The following is a 13183-nucleotide window of genomic DNA, read 5'->3' on the forward strand; positions in this document are numbered from 1 at the left end:
TCTCCAATCCAGTCAGTCTCATCTACAGTTGAAAATAGGCTGGACAGTTGGCCTTTCCCTTTTGGGACTTTCCCATAATAAGATGTGGCAAAAAAAAATTTTTTTTTAAAGCTAATGGAATTCAGAAAATACATTCATTAAGCATTCACAGGCTGTGGGCATTTGGGTGTTAATATTATTGGCTTCCTGACACTAGACAGAAGGAAAAGCAGCCACATACTTAACCATTCTCAGTGGAAGATCCAACTATTCCTCTCAATTATTAACCATGAAGCCTGAAAACAACTCTATTAGCAAGATATCATTTCAAAGCTTGGAAAACTAGGTCCTTCAGAAAGCTTGTTAGTAATGGAGGAAGGATCCAGGGCTTCTGGCTTCCAGCCCCAGTTCTCAATGTTAAACCCCAGCCCCTACTTTTTGGAAGTTACTATCAAGAAATCAATTAATCAATCAGACATTCAGCACTGAAGCACCTTAGCAAATTTTTCATTGGATAACAATGAATAATGCATGGCACTCCAGCATATTGACTGTGGTAAATGGTCTTTAAGGTAAGGTGCTGCAACAAGTAACTTTAAATAAAATCAAAATAAAAAGTTTACCACAATCATAATAAATTGTTCAGTCATCTTCCTATTGACTCACAAAGCATCTTTCTTCAGGGGCATTTGGAGTTATTTTTTTCCCCTTACAAACAGACCAGAACAAATTGATGAATTGAGCTTTCACTATGCTAATTTAGACATTATAAATATTTAATTAACATCCCTAATAGCCAGTCATAGTGGGCCTCCGCTCTGCTTTACACTGTTCTTAATCTAAAGTAAATGCTTTTCCCATTAATAGCTTGATGCCATATTAGCAGCTTCCTCGGTAAAATGGCCCCATTTAGTTCAAAAGGAGGGAGCACTGAGTAGTCTGCATTAGACAGAGGTTTATTCCTGTTTGTAAAGGAACCTGGGAATAGTATCAAGTCTCTATAGATCCCACCTTTCTCAGTTGTTGCTTAAGTGAGATGATCCTAAGAATATGTACAACGTCTCAATTTTATTTTTCTAGACAATATAATTTTTTGCGATTGTACTATAATAAAAACTTATTTTAGTAAGACTTACATTATAAGGTGGATCACAGACAATGGATGACAAATTTCAAACAAGAGAATATACTACTCTTTTCTACAGAGTAGTGCAGTGAAAAGAATTCTGAACCAGGAGTCAAATGATCTAAGTTCAAATCCTGTGATAGTTACTAGCAGTGGGACTCTTGGATTTAACCCTTCTGAGTCTCAGTTTTCTCTTTTAATTTGGATGTAATTAATGTCTATGACACAGGATTACTTTAAAGATTAAATGGAAGAATGTGAAATTTTGTGGCTTATAGTAGATAGTTGATATTGGTTAATTCATAAATGATTTCCAAATATTCATTAACCTTTCTGTCCCTTTTATTTATTATTATCTTCTTTAAAATACCTTGTTATCATAATGTAACACAATATTTGCAAATGTTTGTCTCATCAGTTATTGGATCTAGTTTCTACAATGTGAAGTGGAGAGAAGCAGGAGGTGGAAACCCTGTCCAGCAGGCAGTGTAAAACAGATACCAGAATTCGGACTTTAAAAAGCTCTGAGTCATAAACTCTGATCACTGAAATGTCCTTACACAACAGTCCATGTGTGTTTAGAAAGACTCCAGAAGCAGCCTTGCATATCCCAAGGGGGCAGGAATCAAGCCAGACTAGAGAGTTCACGAAATTAGAAACTCTCTGGACTAATCTAACTCTGGGGTCTGATTCTGCAGATGCTGAACACTGAGGGTAAACAGCTGAAGAAAGGAAGAGAATCTTCAGACAATTTAAACTTGAAATGTTAGAAAGATAAGCCATCTTATTCTGATAATATTTCTCAAAGAGTCTGAGGAGAAAATGGAATTGGCTTGTTAAATGTTGCTGGTGGCAGAGACAATAGAAACCCTGAACTGTTATTTGCTAGCACAAAATAAATACTACCTATTGTAATATAGACATTTATTATTATTATTATTATAGGTATTTATTTTGATAAAGTAAATATCCTAGTAAAATCACATCATTTTGGCTTTTTGTACAAACCAAATTTTCCTTTTTTTTTTTTTTATATTTATTTATTTATTTATTTATTTATTTGATAGACAGAGAGAGATCACAAGTAGGCAGAGAGGCAGGCAGAGAGAGAGGGGGAAGCAGGCTCCCTGCTGAGCAGAGAGCCTGATGTGGGGCTCGATCCCAGGACCCTGAGATCGTGACCTGAGCTGAAGGCAGAGGCTTAAACCACTGAGCCACCCAGGCGCCCCTCAAATTTTCCTTTTTATTTTTGGTTAGGCTTAGAAAGATCAATGTAAAAGGACACAGACTGGCTGAAGATGACTCCCTAAGTACCAGGGTAGTACAAAGTATAAACCAGACAACATAGCAGTCTGACATTAGCTAACTCACTCTTTCCCCTTTGTGCTTCTTTTCCACTCCCTTGCTCTCTGGGTCTTCCTTTCTCATTTTTTCTTTCCACTGTGTGAAGCTCCATAAAATAGAAAGGGAAATGTTTCTGCATGTCTACCCCCCCTTCCCCAACATTTTATTATTATTTTTTGAAGATTTTATTTATTTATTTGAGAGAGTGAAAGAGAGAGAGTTGGGGGTGGGGGAACAGAGAGAGAGAGCCAGAAGCAGAGTCCCATTGAGCAAAGAGCCTGCCACAGGCTCAATGCCAGAATCCTGAGATCATGACCTGAGCCCAAGGCAGATGCCCAACTACTGAGCCACCCAGACGCTCCTCCGCATTTAAAAATTTTATTTTATTTTATTTTATTTTGAGGTACTCATGGGAAATTTTTTGACCAGTGGTTCCCAGAGGTGTGTCCAAGAGTGTTAGTTCTTGAGGACATCATTCCTTCTAGGGGAGTGCTTGGTATGGGCTTAGAGTACTCTCATTATCCACTTCTTAGGCCTCCTGAGTCATGGCACTGGGCCTGCTGGAAGAAAGCTACAATGAATTGTGCGTGAAACTCTTAGAAATAGGGTAGAAAGTGATTGGCAGTTTCAAAAATGTAGTGTTTGCTCAGCCATCCACTGCCCACTGTGTGCCAGGCACCTTGCTGGGAACAGGAGTCAAAAGGAAACAAAGTGGTTGTTGTGATATCTAGATGCTATTTTAGAGAGCTGAAGAAAGCAGTGAGAGTAGAGAGGATGGGTAGTTGCTTGGGGCAGGGAGTTTTGTCACTGAAGGCTTTACCCAAGGAGGCAAACTCTCAAGCTCAAGAGGAGATGGAGTTGAGCAGGTGAAGATGAGGATGTAGGGGACACAGAGGCAAAGAGAAATAATTTGTGCTAAGGTTGCACAGTCCAAATGCTCAGCCTAGTAGGCATAATGGTACACAGCTCAAGAAGAAAGACAGTAGGGGCCTGTGAGGGGCCCTGTTGCCAAGTTGGTCTTGGATTTTATAATTTACTCAACAAGGAACCAAATGAAATTTTTATTCAGGCAAATGAGATGATCCAATTTATTGCTTAGGAAAATAACTGGTGGCAGAATGAGGAGACTGGGGACAGGAAGGCCAATACAAAAATGACAAAAACAGGGGCACCTGGGTGGCTCAGTGGTTGAAATCCTCTGCCTTCAGCTCAGGTCATGATCCTAGGGTCCTGGGATTAAGCCCTATATGGGCTCTCTGCTCAGCAGGGAGCCTGCTTCCTCCTCTCTCTCTGCCCTCCTCATGATCTCTGTCTGTCAAATAAATAAGTAAAAAAATCTTTAAAGAAAATGACAAAAACAGCAAACCAAGACAAAATTAATACTCATAATATTCATATAAAGTGTGTATAAAGCCTGAATTCATTAAATAATTTCCCAAATTTCCATTTCTTTTAACACAGAGAAATCATAGTATCAAATTTATCTGAGGAGTGTAAATGTAACTATTTTTCTATTTCCTATTATTTTTGGTTAATTTTGTAAGTAATATTGTAAGTACCCCATAGCTTTACCTTTGAATCTTGTTTTCTATTGAACTTGATTTGCATGTTTTGGGGGGGATAACCATTGTTCCTGAACTGGAAGTTTGTCTTCACTGGCCATGGAGCTGGTCATATTCAAATAAAACACAAAGCAACTCAAAAAACCTTTGAGGAATAAAGTGGATCTTCATTATCTGTCTTCTTGGAAGCGTCTTAAAACCTGCACTGACCTTTTTTTATACAGCATTTCACATCTTAAATTTCCTGAAGTTCCTCTTTAGATATCTCTTTAGTCTTCCTCCCAAAGTTCTTCCTCTTTATTTTTTTACTTTTTAAGATTTTATTTATTTATTAAAGGGAGAACAAGTGACACACACACACACACACACACAGAGAGAGAGAGAGAGAGAGAGAGAGAGAGAGTTCATGAACAGAGGGATGGGGCAGAAGGAGAGAAAGGAGCAGACCCCCACCCTCAGCAGGGAGCCTGAAGCCAGGCTTGATCCCAGGACCCTGGGATCATGACTTGAGCTGAAGGCAGATGCTTAACTAACTGAGCCACCCAGGAGCCTCCCTCCTCTTCTTTAGTAATGAAATTCCTATAACATTGGGTATAACAATGTACTCCTATATTCAACTGTACCTTCAGATCTCTCTTGCAGAAAAGGAAGAGCTAAGTGGGGGAGGTGTCTTATGGTAAGACTTTCAGAAAAGTACTTTAAAGGAAGCTGAATCACCTGGGATGTTTGACGTTTGATTTTGTGTCTTTTTCCTGATGTCTGGATCACAGACTTGATGGTTGGAGCTGCAGTGATCATCTTGAAACTATGAGGCATTTTTGAGGGTAAGAGCTATGTGTTAAAGATGCTGTGGCAAAAAGGTAGAAGGATCCTGGTTCCTGAGGATCATGGGGTCATCATTCCAGCCCTTAACTCTGTATCTCTGGATTTCTTTCATGAGAGAAATAGGCCTTTATCTTATTTAAGTCAAGGTTATTTCAGATGTGTTAATAGCAGCTGAATGTATTTCTAAGTGATACAACCTACACAGATTTAGAAAGTAGGTTCTAAAATCTGATAATCCTGGCATGAATTATTATTATTTGTCAATCGAAAAATATACTTCCTTATTTTCTTCACTATGATAATATTGCTTATTTCCCTTTTTGTCCTATTGCTATGCAAATATGTTTTGATTTCTTTTTTATAATTTTTTAAAATATATTTTTTTAAAGATTTATTTATTGGACAGAGAGAGATCACAAGTCGGGAGAGAAGCAGGCAGAGAGAGAGAGAGAGGAGGAAGCAGTCTCCCTGCCGAGCAGAGAGCTCGATGCGGGGCTCTGTCTCAGGACCCTGAGATCATGACCCGAGCTGAAGGCAGAGGCTTGACCCACTGAGCCACCCAGGTGCCCCTCTTTTTTATAATTTTATTTATTTGAGAGAGAGAGAGAGAGAGAGACAGAGGTAGTGACACAGAGCATAAGCGGGGAAGAGAGGGAGAAGCAGGCTCCCCACTGAGCAAGGAACCAGATGCGGGACTCGATCCCATAACCCCAAGATCATGACCTGAGCCGAAGGCAGATTTTTAACAGACTGAGCCACCAAGGCGCCCCTGTTTTTGATTTCTTATTACTTTTCCTAAGACTAGTATTTATTCTATGTTTTCCTATTCATATGTTTTCTCTTATTATTATTGTCTGTTTCTCATATGAAATGGCTTTCTTATATATCTTAACTCAGACTTATTCATTATTGATAGTTTAAGTTTCCAATTATTTCATTAGTCTTCAAGGAACTCATCTCTGAGCATTTACATTATTTTTATTGATTTATTTTCATTTATTTCATTATATAGAGGGGAGGAAGAGGGAGGGGCAGAGGTATAGGGAGAAAGAGAATCTTTCTTTTCCACCTGGAAGTGTGGAATTTGCTGCAGGGCTCAAACTCACAACCCTAAGATAATGACCTGAGCCAAAATCAAGAGTCAGATGCTTAACTAAGCCACTGAGGTGCCCCTGAGCATTTATGTTTTGAAATATATATTCATTTAAAAAGTTTTTATTTATTTATTTGAGAGAGCAAGGGGGGTAGTGCAGAGGGAAAGGGAGAAGCAGACTCCCTGCTGAGCAGGAAGCCTGACTGGGGGGCTTGATTCCAGGACCCTGGGATCACTACCTGAGCTGAAGGCAGACACTTAACCCACTGAGCCACCCAGGAGCCCCACATTTTATTTTATTTTATTTTATTATTATTTTTTAAAAGATTTTATTTATTTATTTGAGAGAGAGAGACAGTGAGAGAGAGAATGAGTGAGGAGAAGGTCAGAGGGAGAAGCAGACTCCCCATGGAGCTGGGAGCCCGATGTGGGATTCGATCCTGGGACTCCGGGATCATGACCTGAGCCGAAGGCAGTCGTCCAACCAACTGAGCCACCCAGGCATCCCAGCCCCACATTTTAAAATATATATTCTTAAATGGCAAATTGCCTTATTTTTATTTCTTTACATTACTATTGAAGCCTTATGAAATATGTAGATGAGTAAATTATATTAATTAATTTTACATCAGAATAGTGAAGGAAACATAACAAGATCTTTGTTCATTTAGGGGGTACTTGGTTTACTTGGATTGAGCAATACTTTCTTATACCCATGCTACACGAAATGTCTGCTTACCCAGGTTGACATGTACTGGTCCTGGAAGAAGGCCTGCATCCAGGTGGGGCTTAAAAGGATGGAGACTTATGCATCTACTGAAAAGAATGAAACATTGGTTAGTGAGAAGCTGTCCTAAATGACATTGTCTACAAGGCATGCAATTAAGAATTTCTCTTGTGCTTAAGTTTGATTTATCTATTCCTGTCTCCTTTGAAACTTAGAGATTTTTTCTGTTGTGATATACTCACTTCCATTCAGATTTATTGATACAAATAGCAAAATCCCTAGGTCTGTAGAAGTCTGTGTCCACATGCCTTTTCTGTTATTGTTTCTACTTCAGCACAGGAGCATTTGGCTTCAAACTACTGACTTTTCTTGGTATTACCGAGCCCATGTCTATTTTTTTTTAAAGATTTTATTTATTTGAGAGAGAGAGAGAGCACAAGCTGGGGCAGGAGCAGAGGCAGAGGGGGAAGCAGGCTCCCCACTGAACAGGGAGCCTAACACAGGTCTCGATCCCAGGACCTGAGATCATGACCTGAATCAAAGGCAGATGCTTAACTGTCTGAGCCTCCCAGGTACCCCACAATGGCTAGTGTCCTGTGGCTCACCTGACCTAAAGATCCTAAAAAAAAACTATTGATATATTGAGAATACTGAATCTATTCCTTAAAATATATGTTCCTTCCCCTTTGCTTTTAAAAAGTTCAAAACTCATAGTGACTGCAAGTGTAGTGTTTGGAAGCAGAATAAATACAGAGCGAAACATGAGAGAAAAAGCAATAGGCAATTTGAAATAGGAATAGAAATAGAAATAACACTTCAAGTCAGAAATAAAATCAAACTACGTGCTTCTTAAATTTGTGGTATAAAATCCATCATTTTTAATAGGACTAAAAGTAAAATTCCAGCAACTTCTGAGGGTTTAAAGCTGAAATCTATAAACTCTAGGTTCTTCTTAGGAAAACTGGCATAAAGGAGAGGCTCTGCAGGTAGAGCTATGGGTTTTTAACCCTACTCAAACTGGAGCATCTCCATTTTATAAAAAAATTTGGATATGAATTAGTGTGGGTAAAGAATTCATCTCTAAAAGCAATGGGAGGGGTTCCTGGGTGGCTCAGTGCATTAAGCCTCTGCCTTTGGCTCAGGTCATGATCTCAGGGTCCTGGGATAGAGCCACATCAAGCCTGCATCCCATCAGGCTCTCTGCTCAGTAGGGAGCCTGCTTCCCCCCTCCACCTGCCTCTCTGCCTACTTGTGATCTCTGCCTGTCAAATAAATAAATAAAATCTTAAAAAAAAATAGAAGCAATGGGAAAGCATTGTTTAGTACTCTTTGTGTTGACCTTAAGTAGGCATGCATAACCATAACCAGTATTTTCAGCTTCCCTAGGTAATTTAAGTCTCCTCATTCTTTTTTTTTAAATTAACATATTTTCTCCTCATTCTTAGGAAAATCTGTGATTACTAACAAGTGAGTACATATAATGAAAAACTCTCATTTAAAAATTTTCTCATTCAAAAAAAATAAATCTTGAACCATATTGATAAAGATATTCCATGTTTTTCTGAGTTTTTAGTTTTGTTTTGAAATATCAGAGATGCTGGGATGCCTGGGTGGCTCAGTCGGTTAAGCATATGCCTTCAGCTTGGGTCGTGGTTCTGGAGTTCCTAGGATCAAGCTTCACATCGGGCTCCCTGCTCAGTGGAGAGTCTGCTCCTCTCTCTGTCCTTCCCACTTCTCTCTCTCTCCCTCATTCTCTCTCAAATAAATAAATCCATAAAATCTTTAAAAAGAAAAGAAATATCAAAGATCCCTAACTAGATTTTTGACATTAGAAAATTAGTGATAATCCCTTATTAACACTATATACTTCAAGACTTTTTTCTTTTTGTCATAGTGACAATACAAATGCCATTTTGCTCTATAGAGATAATCTGAGTTGGAATCATATCATAATTTTCAGAGACAGAAAATGATGCAGATGTTTAAAACATGATTCTTTAAGTATAAATGTTAGAGATGTAACATTCTAGTTCTTAAGACTTTTTGAAATATGGGGTGCATATTTGATGTTGCCTTAATATTACTCTGCAGGATGAATTATAGACTGAAGTTCATAAACATTTATTTCACATTTAAGTTAAGGTCAAAGAAGAACAATAGTATTTTCCTACTTGTTTCAAATTTAAACTTTTAAAAATTATTTCTATTTATTCATTTTTTAAAAAAAGATTTATTTGACAGAGAGGCAGAGTGTGAGGGGGCAGAGGGAGAGGGAGAGAGAGAGAAAGAGAGAGAGAAGTGGACTCTCTGATGAATGTGAAGCCTAATGTAGGGCTTGATCTCACAACCCTGAGAATACAACTTGAGCTGAAATCAAGAGTTGGATGCTGAACCAACTGAGCTATCCAGGTGCCTCTATTTATTTATTTTTTTAAAAATTTTATTTGAGAGGTACAAATAAGGCAATGGAAATGTTAAATGTGAAAGAAAAAGGACAGAGATAGTATCAGGATAATCATTTATTTTGTTTGCTGATATAGATGGTATGCCACCTTTCCTCTGCTGACTCCAACAAAGTTGAAATATATGTTGCTAAGATGGACTAATTTGATAGTTAAAGAATAGTAGTTGAGTGCTACAGTGGCACCAGACAAGATTGGAGACTTGGTCACAGACTGGACTATAAAAGGCCTTTGGGGTCAAATGTTAAAGACATCTGCATCATATTCCAAATGCAACTGGAAGTAATCAAAGAGTTTTTAATAGAGTGACCTGATCTAATTCATGTTTTAAAAAATTCCTGTGGCTGCTGTATGGGCAATGAATAATAGAGGTTGAAATTAGAAGTGGAAGTTGAGGAAGATGTTGCAGCTTCAGGTGAGATGATGGTTTGAACTAAGGTCATGGCTATGGAGAGGAAGAAAAATGGAACTTTTTAAAAAATTTATTTAAGGGGCACCTGGGTGGCTCAGTGGGTTAAAGCCTCTGCCTTTAGCTCAGGTCATGGTCTCAGGGTCCTGGGATCAAGCCCAGCATCGGGCTCTCTGCTCGGTGGGGAGCCTGCTTCCTCCTCTCTCTCTGCCTGCCTCTCTGACTACTTGTGATCCCTGTCTATCTAATTAAAAAAGTTTATTAAAAATTTTTTTATTAACATATAATGTATTATTAGCCCCAGGGGTACAGGTCTATGAATCGCCAGGTTTACAAACTTCACAGCACTCACCATAGCACATACCTTCCCCAATGTCCATAACCCAACCACCCTCTCCCTACCCCCTTCCCCCGGCAATCCTCAGTTTGTTTTGTGAGATTAAGAGCCTCTCAGGTTTGTCTCCCTCCCGATTCCATCTAGTTTCATTTATTCCTTTCCTACCCGCCCAAACCCCCTACATTGCCTCTCAAATTCCTCATATCAGGGAGATCAAATAATTGTCTTTCTCGGATTGACTTATTTTGCTAAGCGTAATACATCCTCTAGTTCCATCCATGTCATCCCAAACGGCAAGATTTCATTTCTTTTGATGGTGACATAGTATTCCATCATATATAAAAATATATATATATATATATATATATATATATATATATATATATATATACCAAATCTTCTTTTTCCACTCATCTGTTGATGGACATCTAGGTTCTTTGCGTAATTTGGCTATTGTGGACATTGCTGCTATAAACATTTGGGTGCACATGCCCCTTTGGATCACTACAATTGTATCTTTAGGGTAAATAGTGTGATTGCTGGGTTTAGGGTAGCTCTATTTTCAACTTTTTTTTTTTTTTTAAAGATTTTATTTATTAATTTGACAGAGAGAAATCACAAGTAGACGGAGAGGCAGCCAGAGAGAGAGAGGGAAGCAGGCTCCCTGCTGAGCAGAGAGCCCGATGCGGGACTCGATCCCAGGACCCTGAGATCATGACCTGAGCCGAAGGCAGCGGCCTAACCCACTGAGCCACCCAGGCGCCCCTATTTTCAACTTTTTGAGGAACCTCCATATTGTTTTCCAGAGTGGTTGCACCAGCTTGCATTTCCACCAACAGTGTAGGAGGGTTCCCCTTTCTCCGCATTCTCGCCAGCATCTGTCATTTCCTGACTTGTTAATTTTAGCCATTCTGACTGGTGTGAGGTGGTATCTCATTGTGGTTTTGATTTGTATTTCCCTGATGCTGAGTGATGTGGAGCACTTTTTCGTGTGTCTCTTGGCCATCTGGATGTCTTCTTTGCAGAAATGTCTGTTCATGTCTTCTGCCCATTTCTTGATTGGATTATTTGTCCTTTGGGTGTTCAGTTTGATAAGTTCTTTGTAGATTTTGGATTCTAGCCCCTTATCTGATATGTTGTTTCCAAATATCTTCTCCCATTCTGTCAGTTGTCTTTTGGTTTTGTTAACTGTTTCCTTTGCTGTGCAAAAGCTTTTGATCTTGATGAAGTCCCAATAGCTCATTTTTGCCCTTGCTTCCCTTGCCTTTGGTGATGTTTCTAGGAAGAAGTTGCTGCGGCTGAGGTCAAAGAGGTTGCTGCTTATGTTCTCCTCAAGGATTTTGATGGATTCCTTTCTTACATTGAGCTCCTTCACCCATTTTTAGTCTATTTTCATGTGTGTTGTAAGGAAATGGTCCAGTTTCATTCTGCATGTGGCTGTCCAATTTTCCTAATACGATTTGTTGAAGAGACAGTCTTTTTTTTGAAAAATGGAACTTTTGAATGTCAATTTTTCTCAAACTCTTCCAAAGGAATACTTCCAAACTCATTTTACAAGACTAACATTACCCCTATATAAAAATCAGACAAAAACCCCAAAGAAGTAGTGCCTGGGTGGCTCAGTTGTTGGGCGTCTGCCTTTGGCTCGGGTCATGATCCTCATGGGATCGAGCCCTGCATAAGGCTCTCTGCGCTGTGTGAAGACTGCTTCTCCCTCTCCCACTTCCCCTGCTTGTGTTCTCTCTCTTGCTGTCTTTCTCTCTCTGTCAAATAAATAAATAAAATCTTAAAAAAAACAAAACAAAACACAAAAAGCCCAAAAGAAAGAAGACTATAGGCCAAATATCTCTGATGGACTTTGTGATATTGGGATTTATAATAAGAAACATATTTAGTCTTAGTCCCCATTTCTAACACAGAGTTCCAGAAACCCTTGGAATTCCTAAGTGATGAGAATTGTACAGGTATCTTTTGTTATGTTAATGAGGTGACTTGCAGATCTCATCTAAGGATGGGGGCTTGCTTATCCTTATTAAGGATGGAGAATTAACTAGATGATTAGAGGGTTGGGACTTTTAGTTCCTATAGTGCCCTATCCTCCAGTGAGGGTAAGGGGCTGGAGGTTGAACCAATGACCATGACCAATGAGTTAATGAATTATGCCATAATAAGCCTCCATAAGCCTCCAAAAAGAGGGTTAGGAGAAGTCCTGGGCTGGTGAACACATGGAGGTTCAAGGGGAGTGATACGGAAACTCCACACTGTTTCTCCATACCTTGATCTATCTTGATCTCTCTCATCGGCTCCTGAGTTGTATCCTTTTCTAATAAACTGCTGACATAGACAGTAATATGTTTCTTTGAGTTCTGTGAGCCACTCTAGCAAATTAATCTGCTAAGGTGAGGGTTATGGGAACTGCAGATTTATAATCTGTTGGTCAGAAGTACAGGTAACTTATGACTGGCATCTGAAGTTGGAGGGGACAGTTTTTTAGGCCTAAACACCTGTGGGATCTGACAGTATCTTTGGGTATATATTAGAATTGATTTGAATTGTAGGATACCCAGCTAGTATCCAATAATTGCCTGTTGGAAATATGGGAGGAACCCTTTCCCCACATATGATATTTGGTGACTAGACATCTTTTAAATGTAGATGTAAAAATCTTCAACAAAATACTAACAACCTGAATTCAATGGCATATTAAAAGGATCATATATCATGGCCAAAAGGGATTTAGCCCTGGAATGCAAGGATGGTTCAACATATGAAACTCAATTAATGGGATACATCGTATTAACAGAATAAAGGGTAAAAATTACATGACCATTTCAATCGATATGCATTGATAAAGCATTTGATAATATTCAACACCCTTTTATGATAAAAACTCTCAACAAACTAGGAGTAGAGGGAATTGCCTTAACAAAATAAAGGTTATTTATAAAAAGCCAATAGCTAACATCATACTCAATGGTGAAAAACTGAAAAATTTTCCAGTAAGATCAGGAGTAGGGGGGCACCTGGGTGGCTCAGTGGGTTAAAGCCTCTGCCTTCGGCTCAGGTCATGATTCCAGGGTCCTGGGATTGAGCCCCACATCGGGCTTTCTGCTCAGCAGGGAGCCTGCTTCCCCCTCTCTCTCTGCCTGCCTCTCTGCCTACTTGGGATCTCTCTCTCTGTGTGTCAAGTAAGTAAATAAAATCTAAAATATATATATATATATATATATATATATATATCAGGAGTAGGAAAAGGATGTGCACTCTTACCACTTCTATTCAACATACATAGTACTGGAAGTCCTAGCCAGAACAATTA

This window comes from Mustela lutreola, chromosome 7 (genome assembly GCF_030435805.1).
Source record: "Mustela lutreola isolate mMusLut2 chromosome 7, mMusLut2.pri, whole genome shotgun sequence".
Lineage (NCBI taxonomy): Eukaryota > Metazoa > Chordata > Mammalia > Carnivora > Mustelidae > Mustela > Mustela lutreola.